The sequence below is a fragment of the Triticum aestivum genome, chromosome 2B (assembly GCF_018294505.1).
Source record: "Triticum aestivum cultivar Chinese Spring chromosome 2B, IWGSC CS RefSeq v2.1, whole genome shotgun sequence".
NCBI lineage: Eukaryota > Viridiplantae > Streptophyta > Magnoliopsida > Poales > Poaceae > Triticum > Triticum aestivum.
In genome coordinates this window covers 84,010,274-84,036,194 of record NC_057798.1, presented here as the reverse complement: position 1 = coordinate 84,036,194, position 25,921 = coordinate 84,010,274, and the positions used below count along the sequence as shown (strand labels likewise).

Genomic DNA, 25,921 nt, shown 5'->3' with positions numbered 1-25,921 from the left:
TAACAACTTTATTATTGCCTCTAGGGCATATTTCCTTCATTGCACTCCATGTCCAGCCACTAGGGCGGTGAAGCGCTCGGTGCAGAACCCGTCCAAGGCAACACCGGCTGAAAAATGTGCTGTTGCAAGAACTCGGTGTTCGTAGAGATGATCTGCATGTGGATGATGAAACGGTGCAAGGCCTCAGGGACCTGTTCGACTCACCTTTGAGGGAGCAACACGTCCGAATTTTTGCAACGATCATTGGGAAGGACATGCCACACAGGGAATAACTGGAGAGGGTGAACATGATAGCCATACTCACACGCTGAGTCAGGGCCACAGGGAGGAGGGGTGCTGGAGTCCATCTTGCTAATTGTCGGGGGGCTGACCCCCGGGTATGCCCAAGACGGCGAAATGACGCTTCAAAAACATTGGGGCGACCAGCGCCCCGACCCGGCTACCCAGCCACCTCAGCCGGGTCGCCATCCCGGCTGCCCGGCCAGGTCCCTGTCCGGCTGCTCCAACCAACCTGCTATGCGAAGTCAACCGCGATATCACATCCGACGTGACACCGACAAGACGGCCATACCGCGACCACTGTTACTGATAAAGCATATACTATTCACTCGTCATGTGTGACATCATATACAGTGCTACTTGTCCCTGAGCACTAGTGTATAAAGTGACCCAGGGGAGGCATTTACTTGGCAGAGAGGTCACTCCCTTGGCCAAGAAGGCATTGCCTTGGCCAAGGGGACACGCACCCACGCATACATAAAAGCCAGCAAGCTAGCAACCTAGCTAGCCAGCCACCCATCCATCCATTTCTCACGGCCACAATGGCTCCATGGACTCATACACTCCCACGGCCACGAGGCCACGTATGCATACATGCTCAGGCACATGCGGCCACTATCTCATACACATATTTACGAAGTCAGATGCTTATGGCACTGCTTTCAGATACAACTCCAGGAGCAACTTTGTACTGCCAGACGTATACACTACATATATATTCAGACATGCAGGAGTAGGGGTATTATCTCTCCGGAGAGCCCCGAACCTGGGCAAATCACCGCGTGTTGTTTGCCCAATCCCCTCCCTTGACCTCCAAATCAGTCTTGCCCTCATCACAAGCCACCTCATGGCATCTGTCGTCTCGCGAACCCGCCCGCGAGATAACCCCGACACTAATGGATTACAACCGAGAGATACTCTGTTGAAACTTGCGGGGTCTAAATAGCCCAGCAAAAAGAAAGGTGGTTAGGGAGTTTGTCGTATTGACCAAAGTAAATGCGGTGTGTCTGCAAGAGACAAAACTTCAAGTAATTGATCAGTTTGACATTATGTAATATATTGGGCCATCCTTTGATGGTTTCGCTTACTTGCCGGCGTCGGAGACCCGTGGTGGCATACTCTTGGCATGGGATTCCACGGTAGTGTCTGTGGATAGTGTGGCGATCGATACATATTGTATCACAGGCCAGATGACCACAAAGGAAGGGAACATGTGGTGGCTCACTGGTGTTTATGGGCCACGGGGGGATGAGGACAAAGTTGTGTTCTTGGAAGAGTTAGGGGCACAGAGAGCTTTGTGCCCAGGACAGTGGGTGGCCATGGGGGATTATACATGATCCTACGGGGGAGCGAGAAGAATAACACGAACCTCAATAGTACTATGATGAACAGATTCAGGTCTTTTATGGACTATCACCAGCTCAAGGAAATATATATGCATGGCAGAAATTTCACTTGGTCTAGTGAGCGAGATAGTCCTACGTTGACTAAGATTGATTGTGTCCTCGTATATGTGAATTGGGAATTGCACTACACGAACAACTTGCTTCAAGCCACGACTAGAGTCTCGGATCATGCCCCGCTACATCTAGCCACAAGTGGTATGTGCAATCCCAAGAGGCATTTCCGCTTTGAGATCTTTTGGGCAAAGCTGGAGGGGTTTGAGCAAGCGGTCGGAGAAGCTTGGGTGTGCGACCAGCAGATCATGGATCCTTTCAAGAGGTTGTATGCTCTGTTTCGAAAAGCAGTTGTGGCATTGCAAGCATGGGGGCAGAGGAAGGTGGGCAATGTTAAGCTACTTATGGCGGTGGCCCATTGCATCATACTACAATTTGATCAGTCGCAGGAGAGGCGTCAGTTAACTATAGAAGAACTATGGCTCCATCGCACGCTGAAGAAGACCATGTTGGGGCTTGCATCTATGGAGAGAACTATTCAGCGACAACGCTCGAGAATCAGGTGGCTACAAGCTGGTGATGCGAATTCTAAGCTCTTTCCAAGCCGTTGCTAATGGTAGGGGGACTAAAAACTTCATTCCACACATCAAACATATCATGGCGAGATTGTTAGGGCATATTTCTCCGTATGTGGTTTTGGTAATTGATGACAATGCATTTGCGGACTAATCATGTGCATTGAGCATTTTAGATATCTCATGTCTAGGCACAAGACGATTCGGTGCCCCTGGAGCCTATCGAAGACAGCGTTTCTCTACATTTCTTTTTGGTGGATTTGAGTCGTAGGAAAGCCGTACTATTAAGAGGGGGTCCGCTTCGGAAAGGTTAGGGTGGAATCAACACATACACATCTGTTCCTTTGCACCACCTTTCCTTTGCTTCATTGGAGCACCGGTCGTTTTCCCTTGTCTATGCGAAGATGAAGGCCTCCATGTGCTATAGTTTCTGTGACGTGCGGTAGTACTGCTCAAGGGAGCAGTAGTACCGCAGCGGTCCATGGTAGTACCGCCCATGGCAGCGGTAATACCGTGTTGTGCGGTAGTACCACTACTCGATAGCGGTGGTACCGTGGCCTCTAGCCCAGTACGCTGGCACGCACAAAAGTAGGTGCGGAAGTAATTTTTTACTTTCGCGCCCTAGGCGGTAGTACCGCTCCCTGGGAGCGGTAGTATCGTGCCAGATTCTCGCACAGACCGAAACTCAGCGGAAGTAGCCACGGATGTAATTTTATTAGTCCGTGCCTTCCCAGCCCAGATTAAACCCTGCCTTGAGGTAGAACCGCAAGGGCGCGCGGTAGTACCGCTCCGACGGTTCTACCGCTCGTTGCTATATGCAACAGGGCCTCATCTGGTCTTTGCCGCGCGAGCGGTAGTACCGCACCACCTAGCGGTAGTACCGTGTGTCTGTGTGGTAGTACCGCATGTTACGAGCTGAATAAGTGGGTAACGGTTGGATTCCCCCCCCCCACTATATAAAGGGGGTCTTCTTCCCCAAGTTGACCACATCTTCCCTCCCTAAGCTCCATTGTTGCTCAAAGCTCCATCTTCGCCCGATCTCTCTCCCTAGCCAATTAAACTTGTTGATTTTCTAGGGATTGGTTGAGAAGGCCCCGATCTACACTTCCACCAAGAGAAATTTGATTCCCCCCACTGATCCCTTGCGGATCTTGTTACTCTTGGGTGTTTGAGCACCCTAGACGGTTGAGGTCACCACGGATCCATATTCCATTGTGGTGTAGCTTCGTGGTGTCGTTGGGAGCCTCCAATTAAGTTATGGGGATTGCCCCAACCTTGTTTGTAAAGGTTCAGTCGCAACCTCCAAGGGCACCAATAGTGGAATCACGGCATCTCGCATTGTGTGAGGGTGTGAGGAGAATACGGTGGCCCCTGTGGCTTCTTGGGGAGCATTGTGCCTCCATATCGCTCCAACGGAGACGTACTTCCTCTCAAAGGGAAGGAACTTCGGTAACACACTCTCGTCTCCACCGGCTCCACTCTTGGTTATCTCTTACCTTTACTTGTGCAAACTTTTATTGTGGTGTATCCCTTGCTTGCTTGTGTGCTTGTTGTTGTTGCATCATATAGGTTGCTCACCTAGTTGCATATCTAGACAACCTACTTTGATGCAAAGTTTAATTTGGTAAAGAAAAGCTATGTTAGTTGCCTATTCACCCCCCCCCCCTCTAGTCAACTATATAGATCCTTTCAAAGATAATCATGGATCAGGAAAGGAAACAAGAAGTGATTACAGCAGAGTCTGAGCGATTACTTGGGCGTAGTCGGGTCAGGAGATACACATTGGAACTGAAGCAATTGGGCATGGAAGCCGTTGAATTGCAGGAGCTTGAGCTTATGTTTATCGATGAAGAGGTTTGGGGGGTGATTAAGGAGATGCCCACGGATCGCGCGCTGGGTCCCCATGGATTTATAGGTGCCTTTACCAAAAGGCGTGGCCAGTGATGAAACACGATATCATGGTGAAACTACACAACCTCTAAGTGGGAGATGGACGCGGATTCGCGAAGCTCAACAAAGCACTTAACGTGCCCATACCAGAGAAGCCAGCCAGACGCGTAAGAGTCCGGAGATTTTAGGCCCATAAGCCTATCATATAACTTTGCCAAGCTCTTTGCAAAACTGCTTGCGAATAGAGCTAGAAGAAAGATGAAGGAAATCATCTCGACTAACCAATCAGCTTTCATAACAGGAAGAAATTTGCATGACAATTTCCTTCTAGTCCGGCAGGTGGCTCCGAAAATTTATGTCCATAGAGAGAAGGGCATATTCCTCAAACTCGACATCACCAGAGCTTTTGATTCTCTCTCATGGCCTTTCCTATTTGAGGTGCTTAGGCAGAAAGGCTCTGGGCACAGGTGAAAAACGACAGTGGACACAACTTGTCGCCGATCTCAAGGCCGGCAAGAAATAGGAATGATGGCTGAAGCTCCCACCAATAAATTGGGTTGAACAAAGAAGAGGAAGATGTTGTAGCGGAGAATGGAAGAGCCACCGTCCCAAAGGATAACCATCAAGTGATGGGAAACAAGTGAGAGAAGGCAAGGGCCTTCCGTGACGCCATGGCTACAAAAATGTGCTCCACATGGACATGCATTTTTTTGGTTAGGGAGAACAAGAAAGAGGAGATGTGCAAGCTGATGTTGGATGCACAAAAGGATTGGGACCGGAAGAGAGTAGAGAAGAAGCTGAAAATTGAGAGGGAGCAGATCGAGTTAGAGAAGAAAGAGGTGGCGAGCAAATGGGAGCTCGAGAAGCCCAAGACATTTGAAGAGATTGAGCTTGAGAATGAGAGGTTGCAAATCGCACTGGACACAAAGGATGCAAAGATAATGTTGGCGGATGAAAGCCTCTTGGATGAGCATGCAAAGAAGTGGCTTATGGGTATGAAGAAGGAGATCAACAAAGGGTAGGGAGTATGAGGCAGCGAGGGCGGCAACAGAACATGCGGCAAGGATGCCGGCAGAGCAGGCGGAGCAGAAGGTAAGGATGGACGCGGAGCAGGCGACATAGGTACGGCGAGTGATCCGGCTAGACAACGAGTGATTCGTCAGGCTCAGACCTTGATTTTGTTTTGACATGTCTAATTTGTTTTGATTTTTCATATTTTGTGTCAAACTATTGATTTGGGATGATTTGCATCACATGATTGACGTGTATGGATTGTATGGATTTGAAAATCCACATTTGAGGTGCATGGATGTGCCGCAGCCCGACGCCGTTCGTGGACGCGCCCGAAGCGTAATGTTTGACCGTAGATGCTCTAAAAAATATTTCCTTGCACAAAACATCAATTTTACTTCTTTTGCACCAGAGGCAGAGGGCATGTGTGCTACTTAAAAAGAAGATTAAAATGCACTACAGGTACTTGAACTTGCGCCACGAGCTCGGTTTGGTCACCGTACTTAGGAATACAGTCACTACGGTCACTTTGTACGATGGGACGTGATTATATGGTCACTGTTCCCCATACAGAGCCGGTACACCACTGTTTTGACATGTCCACGAGCACCACGTAGGCATGGGGGGATTACTTATTTGAACAACACAATTAGGGGGGTTATCTGTAAAAATCCACTCAGCTCACATCCAAAATTCCTAGTTGTGTTCCCCTCGCAGCGCTCGTTGATGCCGCCGCCCACCGCTCGTCGTCACCATCACCCACCGCTCACCGCCGCCCACCGCTCGCCGTCGCCATCGCCCACCGCTGCCCATTGCCTTTGTCCTCGTCGCCCGCCATGTCCAGCAGCAGTTCTGCCCGATCTGGACGTCGCGGGAGGACAGTGGTGGTGCCGCTCATCTCATGCCCTCGCTGCCGCTGCCAAGTGAGGTTCTACGTGTCCAACACAGAGGAGCATGACGGATGGGTATTCTACAGATGTGTGAACGTAAGCATCCCTTGAGCTGATTGACTTGATTTCAGTTGTTCAAATTTTCTGATTTTTCTTAATTTTGAGTTTGTAGCAAGGATGTGTTTTCTGGCATTGGTAGAGGGAATATGTGGCCTACCTTGTAGATCATCATTTTCTTGTTGGGCATGAAGCTGTTGACGTAATTGGAGCAACAGAGGATAGGAGGGAACAACTTGAGAGAGAAAAGAGAAGAAAGCAGAAGGGTTGCAGAGAGAAATGCATGTCAGAGGATAGGTATGCAGATGCAGGAACAGCCTGGAGCTAGCATGAACATCACCAGGGCACAAGCTCGCGCACTTCTTACTTTAGGTATGCAGATGATGTTAGTGTTGAAACTGCTGCTTGGTGGTGTATTGGTGCTTGTTGTGCTATGTGTGATGCTGCTGATGAAGAAATGAAGCTGGTAGCTCTGGTGAAGATGTCAAGCTGGTGGTTACTGCTGGAATAGTATTCTGAAGATGTGTGGTAGCTTCAAGTAGACCTAGTGGTAGTAATAGTTGATGAAGAAGTGAACTTTTCAGTATGATCTATGTGGTTGTAACAGTTGAATATGTATGAACCTTTTGTATGAATTAGTACCAATGTCTCTTTTGGATGAACATTGTTGATCTATGTGGTTTGTCTGTCAAGTTCAATAAATTGTTGATGGAATGACTCTGTTGTATGAACTAAATTCACTGTCAAGTTTAGTAGTATGATCCAACTGCATATCAGCACAAAATAATCATGTAAACCATTGTTGAACAAAATGATCCAAGTAAATACAAGCACAAGTATGATAGCAAACAGCTGACACATTTCCAAAATGATCCAAATGTACCGCATATATATAGCAAACAACTAACACATAAGTATAAAAGATCATTTGTTTTTAAGATGGCCAAAAGATCACAGGTTCCTGACATGACTTGCAAGAAAGAAAAATGACTAGTTCCTGAAGATGGCCAAAAGGACTAGTTCCTGAAGATGGCCAAAATGATTGATATTTTACATAAGATGGCCAAAAGGACTAGTTGCTTAACATTCTCTAGCACTAGTCCCTGAAGATGTCAAACATGCTTCCATTCTTCTCAAGCCCTGAGCTATGGTGCACTTCTTGAACTGTTTTGTTTCCCAGTTTTTTCTTTGCAGCAGCGGCTGCTTTATCTGTCATCTTCTTTGCAGCAGCTGCTTGCCTGGCTTGTTCCTTTTTTGCATTAGCTGCTTGTCTCTCTGCAAGCTTCTTAGCAGCAGCAGCCTCTTTCTGGGCTAACTTCTCAGCAGCTAGTTTCTCCTTTTTCTCTGCAGCAATTTGCCTATGTGTCTCCAAGATAATTTGCCTTGTCTCTGCAGCTGCCTGCTTTAGGATGGCCCGAGCTTCTCTTTTCTGAGCAGCTGCCTCCTTCTTCCTTTCTGCATCTTGTGCTTTCTTCTCTGCTAGCTCATGCCTCTTCCTGGCAGCTTCTTCTGCTTTCTTCGTTTCTGCTTCCCTTCTAGCTGCTAGAACAACTTGCTTCTTGTCCTCCAGCTCTTTCTCTCTTTGTGTCTTCATGGCCAACAACTTCTTAGCAAGATCACCCTGTGTGATTGTGCTACTGCTTGGCTGGGAGTGGTTGAGCATAGACTGTGCATTGACTAAGAATGCAGACTCTGGTACTGGTGTTTGTTGTATGATTCTTGGGAAAGGCCTCTGCACATGTCATGAAAAAGTATTTGTACTCTCATTTTTGGCAAAGGCCTCTGCACATGTCAAGAATACAGTAGTACCCGCTCAAGAATAGAGTCTATCATAAGATCATCCACTGGTCGGGCTCTTTGTGCTGATGCTTCCTCTTGGTTCTAATCAGTAGGGAAGGGAAGTGATCAGTACTATGTGATATTAACAAATGTTGTTAGCAAAACAAGAGATAAAGTTCGTAATGTACCTGGGTTCTCACTGGTCCCTCTTCTTGCACATTACTATTTGCATGTTCAACATTCTCTTGTGCTTCTTGTGCTTCAACTTGTGCATTTGGAGGTGGCAAGCCAGCCTTAAGATATTTACAACCCTAGCTTCCTGTTGTGGTCTGGGTCACCATAGTAGGAGCAATGCATTATGACACCATGTCTGGACATTCTCTTCCCTCCATTACTACATATGATCTCTTCTGGTGATTTCCTTCTACTCTTGCAAGGTCTTCCCACATGTTTTGTGTACTCTGGTCGCAGTATTGGGGGGCCATTCATCTTCTCCCACTCTGTGATATCTTTGCAAGGATAAATTATGTTGCTGTAGGCCTTCTTGAACATTGCCACTGAGTAGCAATTATCCACCAATGTTATGGGGTCAACTCTCTCATTTCTGCAGCATGCAATGACATGTATACATGTGACTCCATTTTTTGCCATCTCATGCAACTGCAATACTTGGTGTGTATGTCCACAATGTAGTCGGTTCCTCTATCACCTTGTCGAAAAACTCCATCTCCTGACTCATATACATAACAAGTGTTTGCCAGATCTTTGAGCTTCTCAACCATCTTCTTTATCTTAGGGCATATAACTCCTTGCATCTTCTCACCCTCAAGTTGTTTGGTGTAATGCCTACTAGTCCACTATTGTTTGATCCTCTCAAACATTGATAGGATTGGCAATTCTCGGGCTTCTAGGATGTACCTGCAAGCAGGACATATGGGAACCATAGGTGAAATGGGACAAACTAGGAAGGGAATCATTAGTATCTCAAGGTAAAAAGTAGAATGTTTCTTACTTGTTGAAGACCTCACATAGGTTGTTCAGCAAAATATCACACTTTGGTATGTCACTCTGGAATGCCCTCACCCAAGTCTCTGGTTCTAATTCTTTCAACCACTTGTATGCATCCTCATTGTGTTCCTTCATCTCATTCATGTACTGCTCATATTTGATTGTTGTTGTGCTTCTTGCTATCTTCCACAGCTGGTTCTTTAGTGCATCACCTTTGTACAGCTACTGGAAATTCTTCCACATATGCCTGACACAGAACCTATGTTCTGATTCTGGAAACACATCATTCACAGCATAGATAAGCCCCTTTTGTTTGTCAGACATAATGGTCCATGGTGAGGTGTTGATGATACCAAGATCCATCTTAAGCCTCTCAAGAAACCAAACCCAGTTTGGCATGTCCTCCACTTCCACAACACCAATGGCAATTGGGAAAATGCAATTATTAGGATCTATGCCAACTGCAACAAGTAACTGACCCCTATATCTAGTTTTTATATGACACCCATCTATGAAAATCACATGCCTGCATCCTTTAAGGAAACCTCTTTTACAAGCATCCAGACACATGTATGCTTTGTTGAACCTAGCTTTATCATCAAGTGCCAGGAAGAATGAACTACCTGGGTTGCTTCTCCTTATCTCATTTCCATAATCCCGTAACAACTTGTATTGTCCTTCTTCATCACCATGAATTATCTTCATGGCCAACCTCCTTGCCCTTTGTAGCTTAGTCCTACCTGGTGTCATATGCCATTCTTTCTGTACAACTCTTGAGAAGTTCCTCAAGTTCATGTCCTGATCTGCCTTCAAACTCTCAAGATATTTCCTTGCAAGAAATGATGCAGTAAATGCTTTGATCTTCCATTTCTTGCAACATGTATGCTCTTCCACATACCTCTTAACCATGAAGCATTTATTCCTACTATCATATGATGCCCATAAATACCAAGTGCAGTCCTCATTACATACTACCTTTACTCTCTTCTTGTCATTCACTGGCAACTTTACATCCACTCTGTTTTTGTAGCTACACTCCTTCATAGCTTTCCTTAACAATTCAACATTCTCAAATACTTGACCCACATGGAACTTTGGACAATGCAGGTCCTCCTTTCCGAAAGCTCTAAACTTGGTCTGAGTTTCATCATCTGAATCTGGTGCCCACAAGTCCTCACCTTCTGATCATAATTAGACATGTATTCATCTTTTGCTTGAGGACCTTGTTTGAATTGTCCTGTATGTCCCCCTTGCACCTTATCCTTTGACTGCACTGGCTCATCTTCATCCACATTGTCAGCATAAAGATCATCATCCCCATCACTGATCTCAAAATCACTATCAAACATGTCAGCTGGATCAAAATCACTGTCATATGAGTCACTGTCTGGTGCTGACAACACCTCTTTCCTTCCCCTCTTGGCTCTTATATCTCTGTCTTCCTCCCTCTCCACTCCATTATTCTCTGCATCTGCTCCACTAGCATCCAAATGTACTCTGTCTGACTCATGATGTTGTGGCTCAATAGTACTCTCTTGCTGCACATGATCCAAATTGTCTGACTGAATGTTCTCTGTCCTCCTTGCAAAGATAATTGTATTTCCATCATCAACTTCAACTTCTGGATTGTTTGGATAAACTATTTGAATTGGAATAGGATCTTCTCCTTCTCTATGTGATGGACTATTGCTAGATGCAGGATTGGTAGTACTCTTTTCTTTGGAAGGGTTGAACACTAGTGGCAGATGAGCTCTTGGATTATTGACTACATCATCAACATCCTTGTTAGAATGCAAACTGTCATAATGGTCCAGATAAATATCAAGGAAATGATGGCCTATTGACAAAAATGTCATCATTTGACCAGTATCTGCCTCACTCCTAATCTGTCTCAAAGCATTTCTGGTGATGTCAAGGATGGGAATGCAGTAGTATGCTTTTATCCTTCCAGCCATCTCCCATCCTATCTCCTCTACCATATGCTCCACCATGATTGGAGACCATGTTAACCTATCAACTTGATCATACCACACTTCATGTCCATTGACATAACTTCTGTTGCTTCCTTGACCCATGAAAAAAAACCATGATGAAATAGCATTGGAAATTTGTCACTGCGTGCTCTTGTTACAAAAAAGCACACAAATTGAATAGAAACACCAATAATTGTAACAAACTTGACAAAAATTGAACCTTTTATGTGAACCTTAAACCCTACAACAACCCCCCCCCCCTCAATTCTTCCTCGAAAACCCTAGCACACATTCTGAACCCTAGTACACGAGCGAGTACACAATTCAGGACAAATTATGTACACCAATAAATAACAAACGCAATTGCATGTGGAATCAAACATATATTCCACTTTTCAAACCGTGGCAAAAACCCTACCAGAAACACCCAAAACGGTTAACAAAACCCTAGAATTCTTCCAATGCGGGCAAGTTCAACAGAAAACTTAGACAAACTGAATCGAATATCTACATAACTCGATTAGATGTCAAATAGACCAGAAATTTGCACTTACTGTACTCGGGGGCAGGGGCTCCATCGGGGCGACGAATTGCAGCCATGGTGGCACCACCTTGCCTTCACCACGGTAGCGAGACCCTCCTCCGCGGCCGATCCTTCCGACCCGACACCGAAAATCGCCGCTGACCCCTACGCTGGCGATCAATTGCTCCCTCCTCGGCCGCGCCGTCTCCTCCACCCACCAAAACGACGAGACAAGGGAAGCGGAGAGACAGGGGTAGTGGAGAGGTGGGAGGGCGACCAGAGATTGTAACGAAGACGGGAGTTTTTTTGTAAATTGGCCACCACTTCGCTTCTCCAAGCGACACGTGGCGCGGGGTCTGGTCAACAGGTGGTCAGCCGGCGGCGTACCAGCTCTGTACGGGGACAGTGACTGTATAATCACGTCCCATCGTACAAGGTGACCGTATTCCTAAGTACGGTGAACAAACCGAGCTCACGGCGCAAGTTCAAGAACCTGTAGTGCATTTTTTACTCTAAACAGAAATAACATTTAATTTTTAAAAATAAACAAAAATAACAACAGCCCGCACAACTCGCCTCTCTTCCGCGTGATGCGCCGGTCTCCAGTGCTCGCCGTTGGGCGCTGGTCTCCCTCCCCCCATCCACTCACTACAGGGCAGGCCCTGCCTCACATGGCTGATGGTCGTCGTGACTCGGTGACATGGGCGCCCACGCGGAGGGGGCTCCCGGTGGCCGGCGTGGACGTCCTTGCGGGCGAGGCACGACCGTTGCTCTGCACCTGCGTCCTCGCCAACGACATGAGCCGGTAACAAATCCGTGACAATGGTACCCGAACAAACCTGCTTGGGGATTGTCGCCCGTCTGGCCACCCGGACCCATGCATCAGAGACAGACGGCAAGAATCGCCAGACCGTGTGGCTCTGATCTGGCCGCGTCCAGCGAGGACCAAGTGGATGGATGCCACTATGGCAGTAGGCATCTTGTCTGGACTCCCAAACGCTGTCTGATTCTACTACTACCCGATTTGTACCGGAGGAGCATAGGCGGCTGCATCAGGCCGGCTGTCCTTGCCGCCGCTGCGGGTCTCGTCTCCTGTGCGGTGCACCGGGGTTCCCGTGCAACGACCGCCGACGAGACGAGGGAGGCCGGTGCCAGGAGCGATGAGGCGCCCTGCGGCCATGAATCCATCTCCAGCGTCGGCGACTCGGCGTGCTGCTGGATTCAGCCTACTCGCGCAGGGCAGGGTGGAGTGGAGATGCACCGCCCGCCGCGTCGCATACGTTGACTATTGTAGCAGGAGAAGGGGCCTCCGTGGCCCCGTGGATCGGAGGAGCACAGCCGGAGTTGCTGCCTGCCTGCTGTTTGTCGAGCGACCGACAGGTACACGATCCATCCCTACCCTTGTCGTACTCCCTTTGGAAGATCGAGCTCCAAGTTTCATTCAAGAAAAAAGAAGAAAAAATCGAGCTCCAAGACAACCCGAACCCCTTAATCTGCTTCGATAGGCTTCAGGAGATAAGGGTCTCTAGTTCATTCAATTCCAGTTGCAGCTCCACGTCCCCCCCTATTATGATCATCTTAAGTTAGATCCCCAAACTTTTGGGTATTTTAAAACACTCTTCAGTTTGATATTCAAAATATCAATAGGATCCACACCATTAGGATCTTTTCATGTTTGAGCCAGGCCAGATCAAATTTGAAACATATGTTCCCAGATTTAACAGGTTGCACATCACCACTGTTAAGGAGGAGTGCATTATGGTCAGAGAGCTCTCGAACCAGTTTTTTGACATGTTTTTTTTTAAGGAGGACATCCCCGGCCTCTGCAAGTTTTTTGACATGTGCCATAGGAAACACAGCTTCCCAAGTACTAGTTGACACTAGGACTCTTATCAAGCATAGGGAAAGATTGCTTATTAGGGCAGGTAAAATTACCCCTAGCCATAAAAATCTCCCTCAGGTTGTGTGAATGATGGAATTAAACAAATCAGAAACATGAGATACAGGAGTATGTTTGTTTTGTTCATAGCAATGTCTGAAAATATTAAAGTCACCACCCACAATATAGGGAACGTCAATATCATTGCATAAGGAAGCAAATTCGGCTAGGAAGTAATTAAGGTTTGTTCTCCTCATGAGCAGCTCCATAGACAATGATCAGAGCCCAATGAATAAGTTTCTTTTTATCCCTTAAATTCAATATGATAGAATACTGTTCTCTTTTCCCATTTAAAACCTCCACAGTATCTTGTCTCACACCACACAAAATACCCCCTCATTAACCAATAAATGGATTCAATCCCAAGAGAAGGCACTCCCAGGATCAGTTTTTTTCTAAAAAAAAACACTATTCATAGTCTCTCCTCATAGTTTCTTGTAGCCCCAGGAAATTCAAAGAATGGTTTTTAATAAGATCCACAATACAGGAAGACATACCTTTGTTCCCTATCGCCTACAATTACAAAATAGTCCTATCATTGATATCCATTGGGGTATTTCTTCAGCCTGCTAGATCTTCAAGGAGGAAGAGCAGAACTGACAGCAGCCTTGGCTCCTAGTAGTAGTGTATTTATTTATTTGAACAGTTTTGCTAAAAGATGGGGGCAAGGAAATAACTACACTTCTTTGATAGCCCCCCCCCCCCTTTCCTAAGATTGCACAATAGCGGAAGAATCATCATCCCTATCCTCAGGAGCTCACCAGGTCTAGCATAAAGGTACAACATCCCCATGGTTACCTGCGTGTCGCCAACCCTAGGCGACATGGGGGAGACCGTGTCGCCGGCCCTCGGCACCTCGTCCCGATCTCTCCCTCCCGCCGCCGTCTGAGTTCACGCCGGCGAAGCCCGGGTTGTGGGTTGTGACGGCGGCGGCGGGTTCTTCTTTCCTCGCGCGCGGTGGCGTCCTCTCATGGCGGCGACAGCATGGACTTCGGTGACCCGATGGCGCGATGTCGCGGATCCCGACGGTGGACATGGCGGCGGTGACAGCGGCAGCGCGGCCTTCCCGCGGGGGAGGCGCCCCTGTAGCGGCGGCCGAAATCTCGGATCTCGCCGGGCCCAGATGGGCTTTGGCGGACCGACGGATCTGGTAAGCGGCGGCGGGCTGGCGTGGCAGGACTGACAAAGCTGGCTGCTTTGGCACCATGGTGGTGCCGCGGCCGGTCAGGCGGCGGCGACTGGATCCTTTTAGTCTAGTCTTCGACAGAGAAGGCAGCGATCCGTGCACAAGAAGTTGGATGGAGTTCTTCGAACAGATATGGGTGAAAACTTGATCTTGGCTAGATGCCAAGGCCGACGATGGCGGCGCTGTACGGGGTCGTTTCCTTCTTGAAAGCATCGCCCTGGAGAAGTTCTAGACCACTATCTGCTACCTCCGGGGGAAACCCTAGATCGGTAGATCGGAAGACGGCGGAGTGCTTGTATCGTTTCCCCCTTGGGGGCGTCATTCCTGGAGGTATACACGGACTCGAGGGACCAGTGGACGACATCTTTGGTGGAGCGGTGCTTCATCCTACAGATTGATGGCGACGGATCTCGATGGTGAGGCGCCCTGGAGATTAGGTGTCTGATGTGCGACGATGGACTCACGCAGGAGGGTGACGATGTCTGGCGTCGTGGTGGCGTCGATGGCAGAGAGGCCTGGCACGGTCGATGCGTCAATTTGCTCTGAAGATGGATCGATGGAAGACGGTGGTGACGGGCCTTGCAGTGTGCGCATATGGTGCCTACTGTGAGTGTGCTGGACCGGTGTGTGACACAGTCCGGGTATGTGCCTAGGCTGGGGCATCTGGCTTTAGATGTTAGGCTTTGGTGCGATGTCTGTTTGCTATTAGGCTCGGACATTTGGCACCCCTTCTTCAAGGGGATATGAGTAGCAATAAGTGTTGCCAAGATGGTGGCTTCACGCATACTGATGTACTACTTTGTAAGGTCTTTGTGAATAATTAATAAAATTGCTGCATGCATCACCTAGATGCAGAGGCCGGGGGTACATCCTCCTTTAAAAAAAATGGTTATCATGAATCACAATTCACAAGAGAGGGAGGATCAGAAGAAAAATGTTTAATATTAATAGTTTCTATAGCATTTTCTGATTCTCTTAAGGCCCATGTAGAGAAGAAGCCATCAGAGGGAATATCTATACCAATCATAGCAACTCTAAGCATTATTTCCTTATATTAGATAAAAGAGAGAACCTTTCATCAATCCTCCCATGGGACCGGTATGAGGACGAGTACAGACCCCAAGAGCAGTTGCAAGATAAGCCCGAAAGATCATGTTCTTCAATAGGAGGAGAATCGGTAGGGGATTCCACAATGTCAACCTAGAGATACGCGCAAGCCTTAAACCAGAAAGGAGGTAGTATCACCCAACACCCTCCTGAGCTGATGGAGGATAGCACTTGATGGCATCATGTTTGTAGTTTTCACTCAACACAAATCAATTGTCGGTAGTATAAATAGGTTCAACAGATTGCATTGTAACAGCAAGGAACTGAATCATGTGTTTGTGTGCTGCTTCGTGTATTTGAATATCTTGAACCTGAGTGTATGTTCTCCTTGATTTGTAATGAAATATAGGAAAAATTAAAAGTGGCGTGTTTTCAATATTATTACTGGATCTAAGGTGCTTTCTGAAACCTATTTGAGTTTAGGTCATGTGCTTGGGCACTTGTGGCTACTACTGTTTATAACATTTAAGGTGGTGTGATTTTGAGTCAGATATTCATTTGCATAGCTTCCTGTAGATTATTGACTGCCTTATTGCTATTGTCTGATTATTAATCGGGAAATAATCGTCGTGCCTCTACTTGTGTTCTCCTGTAAAGTGATAGGTAAGAGGGAAGAAATCCAAGTCATTGATATTCCTAGTATTGGATTGCTTCTATGTTGATATTCCTGGCATTGGATTGCTTTGCATCGAGCATCAAGATGCATTACTGCATTTGTAGGTACTTGTCACTATTGTAGCAGGCATTAATGTTTATGAAGCTGCACAAATGGACATATATGTGTGTGTGTGTGTGTGTGTGTGTGTGTGTGTGTGTGTGTGTGTGTGTGTGTGTGTGTGTGGTGCTGGTAAGTGGATGGTGCATGATAATTTGCTTTGTCATAGAAGAGAGGTTTTGTGTATGTATGCACAAGTTGATATGAGTAGCTCTGCATGCTACTAAGCCGATTTTTGTTTCCTTTACAGGTTTCGTTTGCAATTTAATAGGCCAAGATGATGAATGTTGAAGCAATGGGCATTATTGGAAACAAGTTGCCTCCTGATGTCAAGATTTGCCAGAGTGTATCTTCCATTGAAACCACTGTTGCAAAACCGGGACTTGCCAGAGCATGTCTTTCGCTGAAACTAGTAGCTTCAAAGTCCCCTTCTACCACTAAATTAGGTTTGATTTTCATGAGCACATGCTACCATTTACAATATGAATTTTCATTCTGTACCATGAGAAAAATAAGTCATACTGTCCAAGCATGCAGAGTCGTTGTCGCTGGGCTTAACCTGCTCCATGCTATATGCTATACTTAATATGGCTATACCATTTATCATTGTAGTGTTCTGATTCTTATTCAGTACCTTGTTAGTATTTGGCAGGAGAAATGGGGCGCGCCCGGATTCGAACTATACTCTCCCTGATTCACAGGAGGTGCAACTAGTCAATGTGCTAGGCACGTGCTTGTGACAAATGAGAAGGGAGGTGTTTCTTAACTCAAAGCAAGTCGGGTTTTTCACTAGTTATTCTTTTTTTTTCAATTTTTTTTGCTTTTTCTCCGTTTTTCTCCCTTTTCTCCATTTTTTGTGTTTCTTATGTTTGTTTTTGTTTTCATTCTTCATTTTTCGTATATGCCCAAAACATTTTTGTAATAAGTGATTAACTTTTTTTGCATACACGTTCAACATTGTCCGAACGCTTATTTAACATTTTTCAAAAACTTTTCAATATTTTCAAAAACTTGTTCAACATTTTTCATACAAAAATAAAGCAGAAAATGATAACAGAAAACAGAAAAAACAATAGGCCGTGGCTCTCCGCGGCTGGGCCGGCCCGTCTAGGACGCTGAACGCGAGAAAATTAGCAGCCCCCTGCCGCCCGTGCCGGCCCGTTTAGTTGCCTTTGTGCCTCGCAGATCCCGAACCGCCCCGCCGCCACTCGCTCACATCCCATTCCCCCCGCGAGCCGGAAAGCCCTAGCCCGCAGGAGCCGCCGCCGCCTCCTCCTCCTCGCAGGCTCTCCGTCACGCTCGCCCCTCTCCGGCCATGGATGATTCTCTCTACCCGGTCCTGTCTGTGTTCACCCTCTTCGTCCGCTTGACGCCTGCAGCACCCTTCTCGTCGGTACCTCTCTGATTCTTTCACCTCCACATCTCTCTCCGCCGGGTACAAAGATGGCGCACCAGAGGAGGATATCACAGTTTGGCAGCGTTATAACAAATTACTGTTGGATGCTGTTGGCATCTTCGGGTTTCTTCTTAGGCGTATTCGCAGTGACTACTATTGCCCCTGTACATCCTAGATTGATGATCCCTGTTCCTGGCACAGCTGATTGTTCTACTGCTTGTCCCATTGATTGTGTTTGCTCACCATCCACATCAACAACGGTTGCGGATAGGCTGAAATATGATATTGCTATCTGGAATAGGTTTCTTATTGCGTTCTGTCTATCAGCAGTGTACTTTGTGTTTTTGGCAAAGCAACGTGTGGACGCTGCTGCCAAAGCTGAGGACAGGGCAGCCAGCGACGAGGACAAAGCCTACAAGTCCGCTCTTGAGGATCTGAGTGCGCCGCGTACTGCCGTCAAAGAAGCCGCAGAAGCCCACGCACTGGCTCTTGAGATGTTCCCCCCTCCTGCAGAAGGTGCTTTGGATCCCCATGTCATTGCTGCCGAGAAGACCCATTGTGATGCTGTTCGAGCGTTTATGAGCGCCACGGAGGAGGCTGAGAAGAAAAGACCCATAGTTGGTATTGCTCGAATGGGTGATGTGGAAAGGAGGATTGTGCGTGGACTCTTTTTCCTATCTGTTCTTGTCAATATGGGCGCCGGAATATGCGCAGCCGGTGCATTCTTCCGTTCTGTTGAGCTGCAGATGGGAAACCCCGCAGAGTTTGGTACACTTGTAGTGTTTGCAGTACCGGGAGTCCCAATGATCGTGTCACATCTCTTTTGCCTCTTCGTGGCTGTGAAGGAGGACTAGAATGGTGAGTGAGAACTCGTACGGTAAAGCAAAGACATTTTCATCATATCCCTTTTATTCTGTCTACTTCTTTTAGTTTCAATAAGAACTAGATAATCATTGTTGCATCTCAAAAAAGTGCTGTGCTGTCTAAATTCATCCACTCTTGATGCAATTTAGACATTTGAAAGGTGATGTTCTCTATCTGAGTGGATTTCTGTGGTCTTCCAGACATCCGGAAGGGTCTTACCCTTTCAGACAGTAGGCAGGTTGCATGAGTGGGATAAGAGTATTAAGAAACCTTGGGATATAGTTTGTCCAAATCTGCTTAAAAAATATGTGCTGTGTTCTGTTATTGTTCCGCTCAGCCTTCAGTCCTTCTGCAGTTAGCTTTGGAAACTTTTGCTCTTACTAAGGCCCTGTTCGGTAATCGTCCGCTCCCGAAATCTGCGGAGCGGGGAAATAGCAAGTCCACCATTTTCAACTGCAGCTCCGCCAACTCCGTTCCTGGAGTTGTGGAGTGGAGGGATGCCGAACAGCCCCGAAATGTGGAAACTAGGCAGGGGGATCCTCTCTCCCCCTTACTTCACTTTATTGTTTGTAGATACTTCTGTTGATCATGCTAGGAACTTGAAATGGTTCTTGTCATGTTTTGAGAACCTTTCTGGGCTTAAAATCAATTTCCGTAAGAGTGATCTTCATACTATTAATGTTGGTGGTGAGTTGGCAAACTGTTTTGCACAAGTCTGCCAAATTGGTTCCTCCCATTTAAGTACTTAGGGGTCCCTCTTCATCTTAAGAAGTTGAGGAGGCAAGATTTGCAACCTATCATTGATAGATTATTAGGAATATATCTGGTTGCCTTGTGGAGTAAAAGGTTTTTTGATGACAGACCTGGTGATTGGAAGGAACCTATTAGTTTCAAATATAATACTGCTAAACCCAATATCCTGTGGGCTAAACCTGGGAATGGATCCCGATTTTGGAAAAGCGTATCTTGGGCTTTTGCTGCTGCTAAACTTTTTTATAAGTGGGAAATAGGGAATGGACATTGCGCATCCTTTGGCTCGGGGAGTGTTGTCTTAAAACCCAGTTCTGGGAGCTGTTTTCAATCTGTCAACAACAGGATGCTACTGTCTCGCATGTTTGGGATGGTGTTAACTTGAAATTGACTTGAGATGTGTTAATACCTCTATTATGAGTAAATGGTTTGACCTGTTAAATGTATTAAAACCTGTCATATTAACCCATCAAAATGATACTCCTGTGTGGGTATTGGAATCATCTGGCTCCTACTCTGTGAGTTCTTTTTATAAACTAGTTAATTTTGGTGGGATCCCATCTGCATTGAAAGACTATCTGGAAAATCAATGTCCCACTGAACATACATGTATTTTTGTGGCTGATTGTTACAACAAAAGCATGATGCTTGATAATTTAGCTAAACGTAGATAAGTAGATGATATGACATGTGTCTTTTGCGGGGAACTAGAATCAATTCAGCACCTATTCTTTGAATGTATTGTAGCTTGGAATATATGGGGGATAATTGTTGATATTATTGGTATTTCTATACCTCAGTCTTTTGCTGATGTTGCATGCTTTTGGAACCAGGAGATGGCGAAGCACGCAGTGCAGGCAGCTTGTGTTTGGTAGGATCCCTGATTTGTTCCTGGAAGGTGCTTTGCGTCGGCACCCAAGCTACATGGCTCCCCGAATGTCTTGACGCTGATCTTGTTTTCTTAGCTGGTTGAAAAAACGCTGTTATGCGCATTATCTGTAATAAGTATTCTGCTGCAGCTACTGTCTGGTTGTAGCCGAGAGCTGTTTGAACTGATATTGGTCGGCTGTGCCTTGTGTAATAAGTATTCTCCTGCAGCTACTGTCTGGTTGTAGCCGAGAGCTGTTTGAACTTATACTGGTCGGCTGTGCCTTGGCTGTTTTAACAAGTTGGGGCTGGGGCGAGACCCCTTTGAATTTTCACTACCAATATACTGTGGGTTGTGGATAAAGGTATGAATTATATTTTCATTGTCACATGCTCTAATCACTACAATTTCCAAGCTCCCAGGAATTGGAGGCCTGGGAGCGCTCGAGCTTTTTTTGTACGAGCTGGACCCCTCTGGTCAATGGGAGGACATGGGGTTCTGAGCTTGTCAAACATTTGCTTCCTATCGCTCCTGCAGTGAAAATTCACGAATACGTGGGGAATCCTCTCTTTATTTATTTACGCCGGCGCTGCTCTCTTTCGCGTGCTCCAGTATCCTCTGCGTTGCTGCTGTTGCTCTGCTGCTAATCCTTGATCTGTAAGGAGTTCGGTTCCCTGTCACGGCCGGGCGCTGTGGGGGTCACCGGTGGGCAAGCTTTGGCCGCGGAGATGGGCTCGGGAGCCACCACGAGAGCGAGATGGACCTGGCCATGTTCATCAGCAAGTTTTTGGAGAGCGGCAGTGGAGGAGGCGGAAACTCGCGCGGCAGCAGCGACGGCAAGCTCGGTGGACTCCCTGACCTCACCGACAAGATATCGGTATGTTGCTGTTGCTGCCCCCATCTGCTCTGCTCATGTGAATTTAAGTTTTTGTTGTTCGCGACCACGGCTTCGGGCTTTCTCCCAAATTGTTTTCATTATCTAGACAAGTTGGCTAGGTGGCTGGCTGCTGCGGTATGAAACTGCCCAATTATTAGTGTTTACTAATCCCAACCTCTTTTCAGTACAGGTTGGAGAAACATTTCAGGAATCACTTATATATCGGTTAATTTCAAATTGATGTGTCGTTACTACTACATTTTTAATACAAGTTACCTGCAAGTAAGATTTCATTTCTACTTATGATGTTGCTTCCCTGTTCTACACTAAATTTACTCTGTAACAACCACAGGTGCATGATAACTTCACCATCAATTTTGATATGCGTGGTGTGTTTGATCTGATTTGACTGCTTGACCGCATTGCAAAACAAAAATCTATGATAAGCTTGCTGGCTTGCAGTTGTAATTTTAACTGGTTGTCTCTGAAGTTTTGATTTCACAACAGTACAATTTAGTTCCATCTACCATGATTCTGGAGACCATTTTTTAGGATTTTAGCCATATGCCTAGGTAAAAGAAAACAATAGTGTGGGCATCATCTGTTCTCTGCTGCAACCTTGAGCTACCTGATTTGTAATCAACTGTGCAATTCTCAAGTCCTGTTCAGAGACTAGGATATCTGTTTTTTAAACGAATCGAAAAAACAGCTTAGAGATGCATTTCATTCATGAAGAATGAGTAGCAGTACTTCATAAGTAAAAAGACAAACTAAGAAACAAATCTAGTGCTGGTAATCGGTATAGATATTCAGGAAGCTCATGAAACGGTTATCTTTTTAGCGCATCAATTTACTGAAAATAATGATGGGTTAGGTTATCTTCGTGTGTATGCTGGAGCTGATATTCTGCACGTTACATTTTAGATGTACAAGCAAGATAGCTGGAGATGAGAAATAAAACGAGCTGCTCTTAGTGGTTCACTCTCTTATTTCCGATCCTCGAGACTGAGCTCCTGGATTTCGTAAGAGGTCATTGTACTGGCAGCTGCATCTATCATCTACTTGTGAAGCTCCTGAGATACTCGGGGTACGACGCGGCGGTCTGCATGTACAAATGGCAGGGGTTCAACAAGATACCTGGAGGTAATATATCCACCATATGGAGGCTTAATTAGCTTTATAAAAAGATCTCTTCGTTTTACTTGCTAAATATAGCTGCCCGATTGTGTTGTGCGTTGTGCCAACCAGGTGATCATGAGTACATTGATGTCATAAGGGACAACGGTTTGACGAGTCCAGAGCGTCTAATTGCGAATACGCATGGATAGGAAGAAAAGAGTTCAAGCAGTTACCTGAAGCATAGGAAGGGGAGAGCACCACACTGTGTGGGGAAAAGATCAGAACAAAGGGTGCTCAGCCTATGAAGAACCCTAACTCTCTGGAAGCCAAACAAAGAGCGTCTGATCATCGGCATTGACTTCAAGAGCCACTTTGAAATAACGGGAGCAGCTCCGCTGGACTCGCTTCCGGTGGTCTACGTCGGCACCCTTTCCAGCTTGAAGCAGAAAAATGATCCCTGAAGCAGAACTCGGTGCCCCTGCCCCGGTGGAGATCAGGATGAACAACATTTGTCCTTAAATCCTTTAAGCTCCCTAGATTTGAGCTCTTTTGGTGAATCGAGCATTATGGGGATTGCATGGACCCCTTCGACACAGGTGGCTCCTGTAGGAGGGCGAGCTGTCAGGTGAATCGCTGTGTGTGTGGCCCCTGGAAGGGCGGTGTTGGGGATTAGGGTGGATCTTATTCGACGTCAAACGAACGCACAAGTCGTTGCTCCAATGGACCGACCCATATATTGGTTGATGCTACTCGATTTTCCTCATCACAGACACTATCATTCCTATTTTGGTTTTTTGTTGGTTTTCCTGCTCTTCTCTTTTTGTTTGGTTTATTATTATCTTTCAGTTTACTTCCACTGTTCATTTTAGAAATGATCACACTTTTTCAAAAACATTCAGAAAATTTGAAAATTGACCCTTTTTTGGTAAAAACTACATGATTATTAAAGATATTCGTGGGTTTTATAAAATATTCAATTTTTAAAATTAAAATATTGTAGTTTTTATGGGTAACAAATGAAAACTGTAAAATCGAAGGAACCTGGAAAAACCCTCTTCCTAACCAAGTGATAACAGTAGGAAACCAACGAGCGACAATTGGGCCGACCCGTATAGTGAGCACTTTGTGCGCCATTGCCACATTTTGAAACAGAGCGTCATATAGGAGGTTCCGGAGATTAGATTGAGGGGTTGTCTCCATGGTGGTGTTGCAGGCGCTCTGATCGGGAGCATGGTTTCGATGGCATGGGAGCCGGTTTGGTAGGCTACTGTCTTGCCATTGTGCGGGATCAATTTTATTCGTCTTCTTCTACTGGGGGAGGATTTTGCTCGGGCGCCCGGTGGTCGCTGATCAGGGGAGGGTCTCTGTCAGCTTTTTGGTTGTTGTTGCTCAGTGAAAAATGAACAAACGCGCCAAATATCCCAACAAACAAACAAACAAACAACAAAAAATATCCACAATACAAGCATGGCAAATACACCCCGGATGCGTTTGGTAGGCTGTATATACCTCAGTCAGGCCTGCGCAGGAAGAAAATGACATGTTTGGTTATCCACATTCACTGTTGGGCCTGCGTAGCATGATCATTGAAGCACCTCTGGGCCTGCATCCAGATGAGGGCTCAAATCTACCATTTTGTGGAGCTAGCCCCGAGCGATGCAGCCCTAGGCACGTGGGCATGGGCGGTTGCAAGGCTAGATGCGGCCCCGAGAAGTCGCGTTGTTTCCAGACGCGTCGTCATAAATTACCCTCACCGCTCTCTCCCTCTTCCCCACTCACACCAGCGACGGCAACCACCGGAGCGACAGGAGGACAACCCAAGACGGCGGCTACCACCGGGGCGACTACAGACCTCCACTGGAGCGCATCAGCCATGGCGGTAAGTCCTCGCCCTCTCTGTATATCCGCTTTCGACTCGGGCTAGGTTAAATTTGAGCACATGATCAGAGAGTTAGGGAGGGGATTGAACACATGGGGGGTGGTGGATTGCCATCCATCATTTCTGCCCTGACGGCTTCTAGGGTTCATAGGTTATTTTTCGATTACATCAGGGGTGGGGATTGGGGTACACAACTTCTTGTCTAGCCACGACGACCCGGGAGTCGCGTCGAGCGGCTGTGGGTGGGGGGAGGGGGGCGTACCATCTTCTTTTCTTCCTCATCGTCTTCGTCCTCAACGTCTTCGTCAAGAACGATTGGTCTTGCACGGTCGCCTGCCGCCGGTCTCCTGGCCACCATCTGCACCTTGTCGTTGTCCTCCTTCGGTGACCCGGATGTCCTACTCCAGTACGGAGCCGCATGCTAGTCTTGAGGTGCCTTGTACTGCCTGTACTTGGCCCTTCTTGCCCGCTGTCTAGTGTCGCTGGAGTCCGCCTGATTCATGGCCCAACGTAGGATGTCCATTGACATCGCGCCCTTGGCTAGGTCTGGAATCAGTGCCTTCAGCTTGTCTGGCGTAGCCTTCTTTATCACAGCGACGACCTCCTTGTGCATGTCATCGATGCTGCTGAAGTTCAAGCACACTTCCATGGTGTGCTCGAACTTCTTGCGGTCACCGAGCGAGCACCCAAGGAAGTAGGCCCTCCATCCAATGCCCCAGGGGAAAGGGTTGGGGTTGGAGTTCATGGAGAGGAAGAAGTGGCGAAACATAGAGGTGAAAGATAAGAGGTGGGGAAACAAAGGGGGTTTGAGTGTGGTGCTGGGTTAGTAGGGTGGGTTAATATAGGAGCGTTAGGCTGATACAAAAGAGTGCTGACCATTGAACTGTCTGTTGTTCATAATGCAGATGGACAAGGGCTGTGACGCCCCCGATTCAATCGTACACTAATCATACACGCAAATTTGTACGATCAAGATTAGGGACTCACGGGAAGATATCACAACACAACTCTAGACACAAATAAAACAATACAAGCTTTATATTACAAGCCAGGGGCCTCGAGGGCTCGAATACATAAGCTTGAGTACAAAGAGTCAGCGGAAGCAACAATATCTGAGTACAGACATAAAGTTAAACAAGTTTGCCTTAAGACGGCTAGCACAAATATCAACCATCGAAAAGGCAAGGCCTCCTGCCTAGGAGCCTCCTAACTACTCTTGGTCGTCGACGGCTTGCACGTAGTAGTAGGCAATCTCGCGGTAGTAGTAATCGTCAACAGTGGCATATGGCTCCCGGGCTCCACCATCCGTGAAGAATGGAAAAGGGAGAAAAAGAGGGAGCAAAGCAACCGTGAGTACTCATCCAAAGTACTCGCAAGCAAGGATCTACACTACATATGCACCGGTATCAATGAAATGGGTAGTATCTGTGGACTAAATTGCAGAATGCTAGACTAAGAGGGGGGAGAAGCTAGTCCTATCGAAGACTATGCTTCTGGCAGCCACCATCTTGCAGAAGTAGAAGAGAGTAGCTAATATATTAACAAGTAACAACGTATAGCATAAACCCCCGACGATCCTCTCCTCGTCTCCCTGAGAAAGAGCGATCACCGGATTATATCTGGCACTTATTTGGGTGTGTTTTATTAAGTATCCGGTTTCGTTCACTACAAAAAAAAGACACATCCGTGACATTTTGGGCCGAACGAATTTTTTTTCTATCATACATATGACACTTCTATGACGATAATTGTGACAAAACCCGGTATCATCATAGATGTGGTGGGCTCCTACTTCTATGACAAAAAATCATGACAGAAAATGGGCTTTTCGTCCTGGGC

General features: G+C 46.6%; 1 long non-coding RNA gene across 3 annotated transcripts; it reads left to right on the top strand.

The window, feature by feature from the left end:
- The first annotated feature begins 12,052 nt into the window (after positions 1-12,052).
- On the top strand, positions 12,053-22,930 carry LOC123043614 (uncharacterized). 3 transcript variants are annotated; one of them, XR_006419387.1, is made up of 7 exons: positions 12,055-12,762; positions 16,580-16,775; positions 16,982-18,583; positions 20,173-21,084; positions 21,275-21,366; positions 22,009-22,227; positions 22,333-22,930. It is a non-coding gene; the product is annotated as an uncharacterized lncRNA (long non-coding RNA). The 3 variants fall into 3 exon arrangements; XR_006419386.1 differs by having other exon boundaries at positions 16,972-18,583; XR_006419385.1 differs by having other exon boundaries at positions 12,053-12,762; positions 16,580-18,583.
- The last annotated feature ends 2,991 nt before the right edge of the window (positions 22,931-25,921 follow it).